Below are 16,889 nucleotides of genomic sequence, written 5' to 3'. Positions count from 1 at the left end.
CATAAACAGAAGGTGTAGCACAGAGACTATTCTATAATGTCCCTAAATGACAGTGTGTTTAGTGAAGGCCTCCTTCTGTTACCTTTATTTCTCACAAATGATTCCCTGCATCCTTACCCAGCCTCTGGAGTACAGCATATGAGAAATTAGTGGCCAAAGGGCAAGCAGTGGAAAAGAGCGAAGGAAAAAAATTGTCATCTTCAGGCTGGAGGACTAGGTGCTACTCAGTTGAAAACTGCCTATAAATATACAGGAAGATATATTCCTATATGGGAGGAGGATGTAGGGTGAGTTCAGCCAGCTGCCAAGCCCCATGATCATAAGAAACCTTTGCCCAGGGAGCTGTCTAAGGTGTTTGCTGCTGGCTCATCCGGATCCTGCCAGGCTGACCTGCCCAGTGTCCCCTGTCACTAAGGTCATTTCAGTCAGTGGCTCTGCCTCTGGAGAAGCAAGGAACTGTTTCTCCATATACAGTATTTACACAGTAGGCAGTTACACAGACATGAGTAGAGCAAGGACCGTGGGCCAGGTACAGAAGGTCAGCAGGGCTGGGAGCCCCAGGTGCCTAGCAATGGGCAAAGCCAGGAAAACAAGAACCACATCCCCAAGGTAACCTTTTCTCCCCAAGCATATCACTGGTCATGCGGTTTGGACCCCCTGACCTTTCATAATGCTGGTCATGTTGGTAGTCATGCAGGTTAGAGCCCCATAGAGGGGGATGAAGAGGGAGACTGGAGAATAGACCTTAAGCATTAAGCTCCCAGGACATGAGGCTCTGACTGCATCACACACATCTAGGCCTCAGTTGTGTTTTAGCTCCAGGCCCAGAAAAGCAGCAAAACCAGAAAAGCGAGGCTATGGCTGACATTAGGACCAGCTGCTTTGACTATGTTTCCCTGTCCTGGCACTGACCAATCAGTAGAGACCATGACCCTGAAAAGACACATCTGAAAGCTGATGACTATTTTATTGGGATCCTCCCCTAAGACCTGCAGGTAAATAAATAATCTCAAGACAAAGGACCCAGTGCAGCTCTCTCTATGGAGCACACCAGCGCCTTTCCCCAGGCAGGTTTTCCTTGCATCTCTCTTTCTCCTAAGCCCCAGTGCCCTGTCTTTTGCTCCTGTGACTTGTTTTCTAAGCCCATTTCTTCTATGGCTCACTTCTACCTCTGTGACTTCCTAAACAAACTTTCGCTTGTACTTGAGTCTTGGCTCTGAATTCTTTCTTAGCCAGAACTCAAGTGCAGAGGTTGCTAAATCGGGTCCATTCTGATTCCATCCATCTAATAGGTGGTACTGGTTCACCACCAACACTTAGGGACTCATGTGCTAAAGTATGATGGTGCATCCAAGCTGGGTGGCTCAGTGGGTTGGAGCATCATCCCGTACACCAAAAAGGTTGCAGGTTTGACCCCTGGGTGGGGGCACAGTTGGGGCATGGATGGCAGGCAACCAGTTGATGTTTCTCTCTCACATCAATCTCTCTCTCTCTCTTTCTCTCATTCTCCCCCTTTCCCTTCCTCCTTCCCTCCCTTCTTCTCTGTAAAATCAATAAGCATATCCTTGAGGGAGGGTTATAAGTGAATGAATGAATGAATGAATAGATGTTCCAAAATGAAAAGAATATATCAAAACAAGAAATGCACCTGTCCTTTGACTCAGCAATTCCTCGGTGGAAACTTGAGAGAGCATTCATTTGAAAAGTGGATTTTTCAGTCGCTTGGGCTGTGGTACAGAATATGTTTCCTTGAAATCAATACATCCTAAGATTTTCATGAAAGGGGTAATTTTAAGGGCTACTGAGGAAAGAGCTCACATGTATGGTGAGGGGTAAAGAAATGGGTGGCTGAAGAGTGACAGCTGGGATTGCGACTCACAGGCTTGGGAGCTGATTCACCTGCCAGTCAAGCAAGACTCAGTCAGGGACAAACCTTCCCAGGGAGAATGAAGAAATGTTTCAGGAACACTCACCCATGTCACCCCAGGCTGAGTCACCCTTGGTTCATTCAGATTCATTCATGCCTTTTATCTCGCTGGAGATTCAGGGTAAGCAGGAGTCTTGTGTCCAACTGGAAGCCACAAATCTTTTTAAGGTCATTTTATTCTTGATTTTCATCTAATGGGTCATTCTCACATTAGTGAGTCACTGTGTCCCAGGCTGGCCTTCTAGCCACCTTTGCCTCTTCCCTAACCGGATGGGCCCTGGCTCCCCACCAATCCCAGCAGTGGGTGAGGGTGGGGGTTGGGGGTGGGGGGGTGGAGCGGAGCGGGCATTCTCTCTACTGTGGGTGAGCATGCGCACAGGTGGCTGAGCAGAGGCCCTGTTCACACCACACCCATTCATCTGACCCAGCGGTCCCTCCCCATTGGTGAGGTGACTCACATTTGCTCTTGGCGGAGTAGCTGGCATCCCATAATCTTATAACATTCATTTCAATTTGTTATCTTCCACAATATTTATCTCACCCAATATTTGAAGTGAAAACCTAGGAAATGTGTCATCCTGGGTGTGAACTCATTTCAGGGAAGAAAAACCCCAGACAACCTTAATCTGATAAAGGATACCTAACAAATTCCAACTGAGAGTGGAAAAGTACATAACGAAATATTACCCAGCAGTGAAACTAATGAACTACAGCTATGCAACAAAACGGATGTCTTAGAGATGATGTTGAGTGAAGAACATAATTTCCGGTCTATATGCTACAATCCCTGTTTATGAGTTATCCTGCAGCCTTTCTCTCCACAGCCTGGTGAGGAATTCCACCAGCCAAGACCACATCCCCCCGAAAGTAACTATCCATATACTGTATATAATAGTATAGCAATTTTATAAAGATAAAATCTAGCTGCCCTGGCTGGGTGGCTGTTTGTCAGAACATCACCCCACACACCAAGAGGATGCAGGTTAGATCCCCAGCTGGGGTGTGTATGGAAGGCAACCAATCGATACATAGCTCTCAAAAAAAATCAATAAACATATCCTCAGGTGAGGATTAAAAAGAATAAATAAAAGATAAAATCTAGCTAAATGAACTAGATAACTATTTTAGTAGTTTGCATGTGTGAAACGCTATGTATGTGTATTCATTTCCTGTGGCTGCTGTAACAAATTCACACAAGGTGCTGGCAGGGCTGTGCTTCCTCCCGAGGGTCCAGGGAAGAATTCATCCTTCGCTTCTTCCAGCTCTTTGTGGCTGCTGCACTGCTTGGCCTCCACACAGCCCCCCTCCTGCCAGTGTCTGCCCACATTCTCACGTTGCTTCCTCCTCTCCTATTGCTCTCTGCCTCCATTGTATTAAGGACTTGTGGTTGGATTTGCAGCCCACCTGGATGGTTCAAGACAACCTCCACATCTCAAGATCTCTACCTTAATCACACCTGCAAACTCTTTGCTGTATCAAGTAACTTGCACAGGCTCCAGGGATTAGGATATCTCAGGGGGTCTATTCTTCAGCCTCCCACTGGGCCAGATAAACACTAAACTCAGGATCAGCAGGGCTGGGACAGGCTCTTACAGCCCTGCCAGAGCTGATTCCGCATGCCTCTTCCCAGGTCCACGTTGAGTGACTTCAGGTTGGTAGCTTGAAGTCAGTCATGTGGGAGCACTTGCACTTCTGGCGGGGTGGTCACTCTCTCAGAGGAGTTACTTTCTCAGGTAGCCGAGGGGTGAAATTGGTTTGGGTAACGCTCTAAGTTTTCTGAACTGGGTAGTATACTAATAGATGTTTGCTTATTTTTTTAAAAGAACTTTACATTTTATTTTTCAATTACATTTTACATGTTTATCTAATTATGATTTGACCTTAAATAGATATATTAGGTCTGTCTGGAAAAATTCCAGACATTGTTAACATAACGAGAACAGTTTACACGACATTGATGTGACCTGGCAGCCAAGGAGAGTGGACTGGAATGTGCATGTGTGAACAATGATGACTTCACCGTACTAGTCAGTGGGGGCAGTAGACACCCCTGAGTGACCATGTGTACTGTGTGACCGTCACATTCTAAATGACTGAGTAAAGCAACGAATCTGCATCAAATTTTGTGTTCATCTTGAACATTCCTCTGTGGAAACTCTTTAGATGATTCAGAAGGCTTTTGGGGACGATACAACGAGTGCAGCACAAATAAAAGTGTGGCAGGGATGCTCCAAAGGTGGTTGAGAATCTGTTGAAAGTGATCCATGTTCTGGAAGGCCTACAACAAGCAGGACACCTGAGAATGTTGAACGTGTACAGGGTGCAATCAACAAAGATTGGTGAGTGACAGTGCAAGAACTAGAAGCTGATCTGGGGATTCCAAAAACTGCGTCTGAGATTCTGACGCAGGATCTTGGCATGAAACACACTGTGGCAAAATTCATTCTATGGTTTCTGCTAACATTGTGCTGCAGTAGCTAATGACTTGATTCAAACTGCTACCAATGAACCAGATTTCCTCAAAAAGATCATAACTTTGATGGAGACTGAGGCGTCAACTGTCCTGTGTAAAATGTTTCTTGTACCTTGTATCTTCTTCAATAAATGTCTCTATTTTTCATATTACATGGCTGGACACTTACTGGACAGACCTCTACATGTGTGTGTATACACACCACACCTTCCATACAGAATGTTGAAATTTTTTTATTTGAAGAGAAAAAACAGAAGGCAGCAGGAAGTTTCTGATCTTTCAAAAAAGAAAAATAAACAATACCAACTGCTGGTGAGAATGTGGAGATATTAAATCTTTCATACATTGCTAGTAGGAATGTCAAATGGTACAACCATTCTGGAAAATAGTATGGGGATTTCTTATAAAACTAACATACTCTTATTGTACAACCCAGGAATTACACTCCTGGGAATTTATCCCAGAAACATGCAAATGTATGTCCACACAAAACCTAGGCATAATGTTCCTATTGCTTTGTTGGCAATACCTAACAACTGGAAACAACCAAAATGTCCTTCCTCCAACAGGTTACTGGATAAACATGCTGTTGCATTTAATTATTGATACATGCGAAGACTTGAATGAAACTCAAAGGCATTATGCTGAGTGAAGAAAGCCAATCCATGTATTGTGTGACTCCTTTTATATTATAATTTCAAAATGACAAAATGATAGATACGGAAAACATATTCGTGATTGCTGGGGATGAGGAGTGGTGGGGGGAAGAGGGGAGGTTAGTGTGACTATAAACAGGGAGAAAGAGGGAGACTTTTGTTGTGATGGAATACATCATGTCTTGATTTTGCAGTGGTTTGGTGAATCTGGGCATGTGATAAAATGGAATGGAACTATGTACACACATAGTATCAATGTACTCCTCAAGGCTCTGATATTATACTACAGTTGCCTACGATGTAAGTAACCATTGAGGAAAACTGGGTAAAAGGTACATGGGACCTCTCTACCCTATCTCTGAAACTTTTTATGAATGTACAGTTTAATCCACAAAACTAAATAAAGATAAAAGAAATGTAAAATTTCAAAAGAAAAAATAAGTGAAAAGCTATGATTGTCTTTTATACCTTCTCCCCTTACTGGTCACCCGCATCCCCCACAAACTCAACACAAAACCTAACTTCTGTGCTAATATCTCCTTTGGTTTTCTCCAAATCACTCTTCAAAATAGGGTAAGTTCCAAATCAAAGCACCACAATGGTTCAGCATTGTCGCCGAGCGCCCTGCCTCCCTGTGTAAGCTGTTTCTTCTGAGAGCCGTCATTTAAGATGCCTCTCACTTGCTTCTCTCTGACTGCTGTGTTTATATAACCTCTGCCTGGCTCTCTTCGCCACACCTTATCTTGAGCAAGCATCCCCCTAATCTCCCTGTGACAATCTGTTCATCAGTAAGAGGAGCCAACACAGGGTTCCTTCCTTATCCTGATCTGCTGGAACTTTCCTCTTATCCAATCTACTTTTAAATCTCAGTCCAAGCCTACCTTGCTGAACTTGATCACAGATACTGACCACTGGACTGTGGGTTAAAACTACTTTCTGATGATAGCAATTCAATGAATTGTATGTATCTTCTTTCTGTTTTATTATCATCTTTGTATTTTCTCTAGCCAGCTGGTCAATAATATCTTTGTTTTTCTTTCCTCTTCCAACAAGTGAAGTCCAGCCAGAATCAATAACATCCCCTAACAGGCCAGAAAATTCCAACTCTGATGAACCAGGGGGTAGAGTTAACAGAGGGAGGACTTACCAATCACAGATGCTCGGGGTATAACATGCAGAGCCACAGACTCTCAGTGAAGGGGCCTTGCAGGCCTCACACTACCCTGGGGAAGCAGCCGGGGACGAGGGCAATTTCAGCTGACACTTCCCACCGTTCCTCCCTGGGTGTTTCTGCAGGTTCCTCCCGGGAACCAATGCCTGTGCATGAGTTTCCCATGTCCTGCCTGTGAGTTTTCTTTCTCTTCCCCACCCCTTCTTCTGTAAGTTCACTTACTTTTTAATCTACATGCACAGAGTTAAAGTCAAACTGTATCACAAGCGCTGTGAAGGGAAACAGGGCTCCTCTACCACCACTTCAGCTGCATTCCCAGAGGCCACACTTTTCAGCTCTTTCATGGGTTTCTCCTGCTCTTTGCCCCCACTTCCACTGCCATTACAGAAATGTCGACTTCAGACACAGCAGCACTACCTGTTGACCTTCTAACTGGTGGTAGGATGGGGATTCAGCTTTCACTGCCATGCCTGCTTCACCCTTCCTCAAGAGAGTAGCACAACTTTTAAAGATTAAATTGATATTTAGTTTTTATATTTTTATGTTCCCAGCCAAGCAAAGTAGTGTAGGGTGATCATATTTCTTGCCTGTTGCAACTTTTGTCTTATTTATAGTTATTTGAATTTGCTTTTCTTCAGCCTTGCACATACACAGTCCTGTGCCACACGGCGGTGTTTGGTCAATGAAGAACTGCATGTACGTTGGTGGTCCCAGGAGGTGGAATAGGGCTGGAGAATTCTGTCGCCCAGTGGGATCGCAGCCATCTGACATTGGGGCACGTGCATTCCTCGCATGTCTGCGGTGATGCTGGTGAAATCAAACCGGCACTGCCAGCCATATAAAAGTCCAGCACATACAATTATGCACAGCATGTACTGCTCAATAACGAGAATAAACCACTGTTGCTAGTTTATGTATTTACTATACTATTCTTTTATCATTTTTAGAGGGTACTCTTTCTACTTATGAAAGAAAAAGTTTGCTGTAAACAGCCTCCTACATTGCATGTTTACTGCATCTCTTGGTTGCTTCATTTTCTCTTGTGCTTGATTTAATCTTGTGTTGCTTTGTGCGGTAACTTGCTGTGCAGGCTTGTTGCCTAGCAGCAACAGGCTGTATCGGATAGGACAGCCTAGGGGTGGAGTAGGCAAGGCCATCCAGGTGTGGGTCAGTGCCCTCTATGATGTTCACACAAGGACGAAATCGCCAAACAATATATTTTTCAGAATACAGCATTGCGATAAGCAACATTACCCTTGTTCTTGAATCTTTCTAGACTCTCCTACAGAACAGTAAAATTCCACTTAAAACAATTTCCCACGTCTTTAAGTCTATCAGCTTGTGTAATCAATTTTTATTGTTCATTCATTTTAACCTGGAGGTTACCTTCTAGGAGACTGAAGGCTTTCACTTCTAATCTGCGCTGGTTGCTCCTCAGGCCTGCGGAACAGCCATCATTCCAGAACTTCCCTTTCCTTCTCTCCTACATTAGGCCCTGTGCAGTGGCATCTGTGAGGAGGAGATAGCATGACAGAGTTAGGAGTACAAAAGATTTGTTGAGAAGTGGTGCCCGTGCAAGAAGGGGAGAGCAGGACTGGACAAGACCGAGGTCAGCTTGCTGCACACCTGACGGCAGCCCTTCCAGCCCGTGGGCGTGCAGCGCAGATGGTGCTCTTCTGGGAGGTCCCATAACGGTAGAGACAGCCAGGTCCTCTTAGCATCACTTTGCTCAGTTGTTGACGGAAGGCCACCCCAAGGAAAACATGACCTTGGCTCAGAAGCTGAGGCCTGTCCTGGAGGAGTTGCCAGCTAGAGGCTGTCAGCTGTAACGACGCTCCTCTCAGGTGAACACCATGTCACTTCCTAAAGGGGATCCGAGCATCTTATTTCCAGGGCCACGCAGATCTTGTTGTCCAAACCCGTCCTTCTCTTTCTTGTTTTACTCCCTTTTTGGTAGAGCATATTCTCAGTAACTCCTTAGACAGGACACTCGGAATATAAAGTTCTTAAGACCTAGGATGTCTTAAAATGTCATTATTCTAGCTCATACTTGACAGTTGGCCTGGATATAGAATTCCACATCCCTTTGATGTATCATTTTGATGGCACTGCTCTTTGCCTTTAGATTCTGGTGCTGCTGTTGATGCCTCTGTTGCCGTTCTGTTTCCCACTCCTTATATTCTCATGTTCCCCCCATTTTTTCCTCTCTCTGAAAACTTTTCAAGTCTGTATTCCCAGTGTAATTCCCATCACAATGTAAAATTATATGCCTTGGTGAACATTTTTTATTCACGGGGGGGCACACAATAGGCATGTTCATGTTCAGTTGGGGGAATTGTGTCATTGTAAACTGAGGAATTTCTTATATTACCTATATGATCATTTTTTTCACTCAATTTTTTCTGTTCCTTCAAACTCTATTAGTCAGTTGTAGAACTTTCTGGATTGACTCTCTTTTGTTGATCTTTTCTTCCTATTGCCTATTTTTTAATCTTTTTTCATCAACTCTTTGAAAGAGAATTTATCTTCTAATCTTTTCATTGAATTTTTAATTTTCACTGTATTGGCTTACATTTCCAAGGTAATTTTTTCTATTCTCTAATTGTTCCTTCATAATATAATATCGTCTCCCATTTCTCTGAGGGTGTTAGAGTTGGGTTGTTGTTGTTGTTGTTTTTTAATTCTGCTCTCTGTATTATCTTGATTTTTCTCAAGTTTTTTTTCCTTGTATGTTTTGTTCTCTTACAGGTTGGAGGTTTTCCTCAAATATCTGGTGACCCTTAGTTGTCTGGTCAGATTTAGGAGTGAGATATTATAAAGAAAGAGCATTGAAAGGTATACAGGTGGGTTTGTTAAGTGGTAGGCCCTGCTCTAGGGAGACCAAGAGATAAACTGGCCTTTAAAAAGGTCAGAGTCTGGAGAACTTTTTTCTGGAGTCTTTAAGTTTCTTACAGAGAAGAAGAATCCAGTCTTATCTCTTTGTGCTACAATCCTGGCTGTTTTTCTGAAATAGGAGGGAAAAGGGCTGAGGGACTCTCTATCTAGGACATAGATTTTTACTCTGCTTCCCTGTTTTCAATAGGGCATCTCCCTCCCACCCTCCCCTAAGATCTACGATGTTATGATATCCTAGAATGGGGAGCTCCTTGTGTTCAGATTTTCCAGAGAACTAACATATGATTCCAAAACTGGGGGGAGGGAAGCGCAGGAGGTCATTGCTTGCTGGATGGAGGAAGGGAAAAGATGTGGGGGTTTTCGTTCTCTTTATGCAACTTTCATCCAGCCCTCAGTTTTCATTTCCATCATTAACCTACATCTTCCATAACATCTAACACTTCAGTTCCTGAGACTTTCCAGGGTTCTGTCCTGTGAATTCGTTTGCTTCTTACTCACTGGTGCCTCCCTCTGCAATACTTAGGTTCCAGCTTTCTCGGCTCTGCTGTAACAGTGACTGTCCCTACATCCACTACTTCCAAAAGGTTTATACCTCAAAGCGGCTGTCATCTCCTTTTCTTTGGACTCTGTGTGTGTGTATTTACAGCACTCTTCCGGACAGAAGGAATATAAATGCATATTTTTGATGTACTATGTTTAATTGAAAATGTCTGGCATGAACTTCCAGTGAAGTTACAGGAAAACCATGCTTTATTCCAATTCATACAAATATTTGAGCATCCTTATCACACATTTAGGGAAAATTGAAGTTCCAGTTTCCATTTTCAGTAGGTATCCCAGCGTCCTATGACTCTCCGAAAGGACTCCTTCCTTAATTGTCCTGGAGGTAGCACAGCGCTCTCTACGCCATGTGCGTGTCCATCAAGACTCCAGTTCAGTTATTTTACTGGCTGTTTGGGAATGTCTTCTGCCATCAGTTTGTTTTGTGATTCATGTTCCCGGCTTTGGTATTAAGGGTGGGAGAGCAGTGAGCATTGTGTAATGTCATAACTTCCCTGTAGAAATCCAAATCATAACCCTTCAGAATTTTATACTCAGAGCCTAAGGGTTGGCTGCCCAGAGAAAGTAAATGTTTTCACTAAAAGCAAAAGAGCAATTGTTTTGCAAGCACAAAGCTGTGTTGTCTACCCCTCCTAAGAGCCATAAAATTGCTCAGGGTGAAAGGACTTCAAATGTTGTCCAGTCCAACCACTCATGCAGTGCCTAGAGTGCCTCCCCCTACCCCCGCCCCCATTATGCCCTCTTCCCCCAAAAGGAGGGTTGAGACACTACCTGAGCACTTCTGGTGTTTACTCCACCTTAGGCAATTTCTTCGCTCTTCAGAGTGTTAACTGTTCTCACTTTTGTCATCTACACCTTATTTGGCACCAGTAATGGGCCCAGCTCTCTGCTAAGAGCTTTACAAACATCTCATTTAATCCTCATCACAGCCCTGGAAGTGTTATTATTCCCATTTTGCAATTCAGAAAACTCAGAGAGGTTACCTGCTTGCCCAAGACCCCATGGCTAGTAGATGGCAAGGCCAGCAGGTGAACAGGGCCCATCTAGCTGTAACTTTTTGCGTTTTCTATTCTTTCTTTTGTCAGCCCCCTACCCTCTTCTCTATAGCCTCCACCCACTGGGGTTATTTCTGTTTCTTGAGAGCAGAGCGATAAAGCCAAACCTCTCTTCCACTTGAGCAATCTTCAGCTATTTCAAGATACTTATCTGGTGTCCTTTCCACTGGAGGCTAAAGCTTTCTTGAGAGAGAGAGAGAGAGAGAGAGAGAGAGAGAGAGAGAGAGGCGGGGGGAGAGAGGGAGGGAGGGAGGAATATCAATATCTGTTTTAGAGATATTAGGTATAATTCCCCCTTCAGTTTCTAAATTCTTTTCTTGCTTGCAGCACTTCAGGACCATTGGTCCAGCCTCACAGGGGGGCACACACTGGATCTTTTCCAAGTGTGGTTAGAAGCTGATGCCCATAGAACAGCTCTGCTTCTGCCCCAAACCCACCTTTGTGAAGAGCCATGATGAGCCTGCATAAGCTGGGACGTCTAGTATGTCAGCCTCTGAAGCTGCCCGGCACTTAATGGAGTTCCTTCAGGAGACCAGCTGAGTCCTGGGCAGAATTAATTGCTTAATAAAAGGGTTCTAAGTAAACTTTGTTGTGTGCCATTAAAGGAACTTCAAATGATAAAATTCACATTGAGCAAATGCCCCTATTAACCCCACCATATAGTCTGGGTCCTTGGTTGCAGATAGGTTATTTTACTGTCTTGTTCCCCAAATTTGCCTCATCACAATCCCACAGGGAGCTTATTTAAGCTGTCCTGGACCTCACCCCAGATCTCCAAAGTCAGAGTCTGCAGGGGTCGGGGGCAGTCCTGCAGGTTTAATAAACATCTCCAAGGGATTCTCATCATCACTCAAGTCTGGAAAACAGCTTTTTAAAAAGTATATTTTTTGATGTTATTATACTTGTCCCGTTTTTCTCTCCTTTATCTCCCTCTACCCTGCACCCCACTTCCCTCCAGCATTCCTCCCCTTAGTTTATGTCTGTGTGTCACACATGTAAGTTCTGTGGTTTCTCCATTTCCCACACTATTCTTAACCTCCCCCTGCCTATTTTGTAATAGACACACACAACAAAGTCTATTTAAGAACCCTTTTATGAAGCAGTTAATTCTGCCCAGGACCCAGCTGGTCTCCTGAAGGAACTCCATTAAGTGTGGGGCAGCTTCTGAGGCTGACATACTAGACGTCCCCAGCTTATGCAGGCCCACTGTGGCCCTTCACAAAGGTGGGTTTGGGGCAGAAGCAGAGATGTTCTATGGGCACCAACTTCTAACTACAATTTATGCTTTTTATTCCCTGTGCCTTTTCCCCCATTTTCCCTTCTCCCCTTCTCTGCTGATAACCCTCCATGTGATCTCCATTTCTATGATTCTGTTCCTGTTCTAGTTGTTTGCTTAGTTTGTTTTTTTAAGTTCAGTTGTTGATAGTTGTGAGTTTGTTGTCATTTTACTGTTCATAGCTTTGACCTTTTTCTTTTTCTTAGATAAGTTTCTTTAACATTTCATATAATAAGGGCTTAGTGATGACGAACTCTTTTAACTTGACCTTTTCTGGAAAGAACTTTATCTGCCCTTCCTACATGATAGCTTTGCTGAATAGAGTAATCTTGGATGTAGGTCCTTGCCTTTCATGACTCTGCATACTTCTTTCCAGCCCCTTCTTGCCTGCAAGATTTCTTTTCAGAAATAAGCTGATAACCTTATGGGAACTCCTTTGTAGGTAACTGTCTCCTTTTCTCTTGCTGCTTTTAAGATTCTCTCCTTATCTTTAATTTTGGCTAGTATAATTATGATGTGCCTTGATGCATGCTTCCTTGGGTCCAACTTCTCTGCAACTCTCTGGGCTTCCTGGACTTCCTGGAAGTCTATTTCCTTTGCTAGATTGGGGAAGTTCTACTTCATTATGTTTTCAAATAAGTTTTCCATTTCTTGCTGTTCCTCTTCTCCTTCTGGCACCCCTATGATTCAGATGTTGGAATGTTTAAAGTTGTCCCAGAGGTTTCCAAGTCTCTCCTCATTTTTTAAAATTCTGGTTTCTTCATTCTGTTCCAGTCAAATGTTTATTTCTTCTTTCTGTTTCAAATTGTTGACTTAAGTACATTTAAGGATCCCATCAGTCTCTCCAATGAACTCTCCTGTGAAACAGGGAGTTTCTCCCACCACCACAATCCCCAAGGGTTTTTACAGCCAGAGGTTTTGAGGCTTTAGTTTCCTGCCCTGGAACCCTGGGTTGTGCAGTCTGTCTCACTCCCCAGTTGTTCCTCCTGCTTATCCTCAGGCTAATGTGTGACTTCCTGGTCCGCCACTTCCAGGTCACTGCCTCACCTGCGTGGTCCACCACCTTGCCACACATCGTCTCCACGCCAGCTGCCTGCCTCGGCCCCTCCTACCAGTCTGAATGAATGTTTCTTTAACTCCTTGGTTGTCCAACTTCCACACAGTTTGATTTTCTGTCAGTTCTTGTTGTTTTTTGTTTTTAAATTTGTTGTTGTCCTTTTGGTTGTGCGAGGAAGCAAAATATATCTACCTATGCCTCCATCTTGGCTGGAAGTCCTGGAAAACAGTTTTGAGGAGTTCATTTCCTGAAATTCCATTCCTTTTCTTTACAAATTGGAGGGGAAACAGCTGAATCAAGATAATGATGGTTAACTTTATGCGTCAGTTCGGCTGGGCCACGGTGCCCACATATGTGCTCCAATATTATTCTGGTTGTTTCTGTGAGGGAGTTTTTAGAGGATGAGATTAACATTTAAATCAGTGGACTTGTAGTAAAGCAGATTGTCCACAATGTGGCTGGGCCTCATCCCACATTAGGCCTGAATAGAACCAAAAAGCTGCCCTCCCTGAGCAAGAGTGAATTCTTCAGCAAACTGCCTTCAGCTACAACATTGGCTGTTCCCTGAGTGACGGGACAGTGTTTGAGACAGTTACAGTATTTTCTGAAGTGATGAGGGGAGTTGAAAGGTAATTACTACTGTATGAGCAAATGAAGCAGTGTGACAGCCACGCAGTGTGACCTTGCCCTCACAATAGCTCCTAGTCAAATATTTTGGGAAAGCGGCAGGGCAGAAGCTCAAGCCCATTTCAAGACTTTGTTTGTAAGTCAGGCTACCTGAGTTATAGCTGACATAACTATATGTTGAAACTCACCATTTTAGGTAGAATATCGGATGAGTTCTGATGAATGTACGAACTCATGAAATACTACAACGATAAACATACAGAGTATTTCCAAATCTCAAACATTCCCTGAACCCTTTTTAGTCACTACCCTCTGCCGCCCCCAGCTTCCTCCCCCCTGTTTTGTCATTACGAATGGAGTCATGTGACACAAAGCTTTTATCAGCATAATGATCTTATAATTCATCTGATGCTGTTGCATCTATCAGTAGATTTTTCTTTCTATTGCTGAGTAGTATTCCACCACATGGGTGTACTCCAGTTTACCCATTCACCAGTTCATAGACATTTGGGTTGTTCTCAGTTTGGGACTCTTATGAATAATGCTGCTATGAATATTCCCATTCAGACCTCGCTGCAGACAAGTGTTTTTATTTCTCTTGAGTTAATACCTGGAGTGGGACGACTGCTTCACACGCTAAGTCTTATAAGAAACCGACCAGCTATTTTTTAAAGTGGCAGGACCATTTTGCATTCATACCAGCAGTGTAGTACAATGTAACTTTTCTGACAAAGACAATTCACTGTAGACAGAAATATGAACACATTTATTTTGTGTCATCAGCAGGGACAGAAATGAGCTTTATTGAAGGCACTGCTTAAGAGTGCTGGACCTGGAGTCAGAGTGAGTTAGGTGCATTACTGGACCCAACAGTGTCGCTTCTCTAGTTCTGGAAAAGTCTCTAGATCTCTCCAAGCCTAATTTCCCTAACTGAAGTACAGAACGCTTTCTCCCTGCCTGGGGAGGTTGTGAGGATTAAATCAGACAAAACCCATAAAGCACTTAATGCAGAACCCGGTACATCATAAATAATATAAATTACTCTTATTCTAATTACCTTCTTTGAAATAGCATTTGTTGCAGTAGGGTTTAACCATATCAGAACATGTACAACAGATTTTACTTCTCTGGGATTTCTTTGTGACAATAATTTACAATTCAGGGAAGCCACAGGGAGCTGAAAAGCATGTTTTGTCTTTGAAAGGAGGTATTTGTAGTTATTTGGAACAAACAACCAGGATGTCTTTTTATGGCCTCTCTAAACTTTTCGACCTCAGTTTTCTAGTCTGTGAAACAGGAGTTATAATTCTTGTCCTGCTTCACAGGTTTGATATGAAGATTGAAGAAAGCACTCAACATTATAAACTGTAAAGTATTACAGAAATAGTCACCACCATGAAAGTTTTAGAAGAAAACGTTCACGAGAGAAGGTTTAGTTTGAAATTATTAGATAACTATGTTCTTTAAAATTTTTCCCTTTTTCTAATGTTGCATAGTAAAAAATAAACTGATAGTTGGGGAAAATGGCAAGAAAATTCTATTAACATCGAAGGTGTAAGAAACTGCCACCAAAGAGGCCAAGCTACCAGACAGGCCCACACCAGCACCCAGGGCGCCTTCGGTGTGAAGGGCGCACACTCCCCTTTCTGGCCCGGCAGCAGGTGAACAAGCGGAATTCCCTGCAGCGTTTCAGTAGCCGGAGGAGAATGGTTTGTCCCTCTGTGCATCCAAACACCTGCGTTCAGTTGCTTACTGAGATGACACCTGAGTTTCAACATGCTGCTTGAGCTCCCTTTTGGGAGCCTATTAACAGCAGGAGAAAGGCTGTCTCACAATGCCACTTTGTCAGCACCAGGAGAGTTCTAATAGAAATGGGAATTCTTTAACTCTCCGTTGGAACCATGTGGGGAACCAGCATACACAGTGCAGAACTGCATTTGGGGACAGAAGGGTTGTGTGTGTTTGGAATGGAGTAGAATTAATTGGGCCTTTTATAGTTTATGAGCACTGCCAGGCAGTCAGCCTGAGCTTCCAGGTCATGTTCTCTTCCTCAGGACCCGGATCTTCAGGGTTTGGGCCTCCCTTGTGGAGGAAGCCCGATTCCACCTCAGCCACCTGGCCGGAAAGGGAGGTAGAGAAGGGAGGCTTTGGCACAGCTGCCCCCTGCCCACCTAATGTAGTCAATGTGAACTCACAAATGTAGACACTTTGCATTTCTTCTTTAATGAGTTGCTTCTCTGCTAAACAAAGTCAGAGCACTTACCATAAATTTTTTTAAAATTCAGAAATAAATGAATTAAATTGTATTTTTAATTTGCTAGTGGATATACATTTTAACCCATTATTTTAACATATGTTTTTGGTGTGAACATTCTGACTATCTAGACTGAAATTACTGTGCATGGCCAGACACACAGGACACCTGGGTTACTCACAGCTCGGCCTGAGGTGCCACACTCCAGGACCGCACCTCACAACAGTCAGGTGCATGAACCCTGCCGTGCTTCTTCTCATGACAGTTTTGTAGGAAGTATTCCACACATATTTCTTTAATTTTACAAATGAGAACACTGAGGCCCAGAAGGAGAAATAACTTACCCAACATTTCACAGCTGGTAAGCAGGAGAAAATATTAAAAATTCAGGGCCTCTACTAGAAAAGAAAACTATGAAAGTTACAGGGTTAGGGGGTTTTGCCCCAGATTATATTAACCAGCTTTGTATCTAATTTAGCAGTTTCATTCCAGCAGTGTTATGTATGAATTTCCTTAGAGCTAGCTTTATCATTTGTCAGTTTCCTTAGTAGTGAGTTTAATAAAACTTTGACATGTAAAAAAAAGAAAGAAACTTCAGGTCTTGCTATGTCTGCTACACAGCTTCTGCCAGATAACAGATGAGTACTCCCGGAGAACTGAGGACATGAAACCTCCTACTTGGGTCTGTGACCTCAAGGAAAATTGCGGGAATGCTTCCATTGTTCTTCAAGGAAATTAACTGCAAAATTGGGGCATGCGTTTCAAATATTACTAATTTCCTTAATAACCTGACATAGGTCTGCAATCCCCAAATTTCTTAATATATTTATAGTTTATTTATTCAAAGTTATTTATAGTGTATTTCTTAGGATAATAAGCACCTTAAATTTATTACCAGCTGTGCCATTCAGTGTTGCTCTTAGATACACCTAAACCA

The sequence above is a fragment of the Phyllostomus discolor genome, chromosome 3 (assembly GCF_004126475.2).
Source record: "Phyllostomus discolor isolate MPI-MPIP mPhyDis1 chromosome 3, mPhyDis1.pri.v3, whole genome shotgun sequence".
NCBI lineage: Eukaryota > Metazoa > Chordata > Mammalia > Chiroptera > Phyllostomidae > Phyllostomus > Phyllostomus discolor.
Note: the sequence above shows the minus strand (reverse complement) of the source record.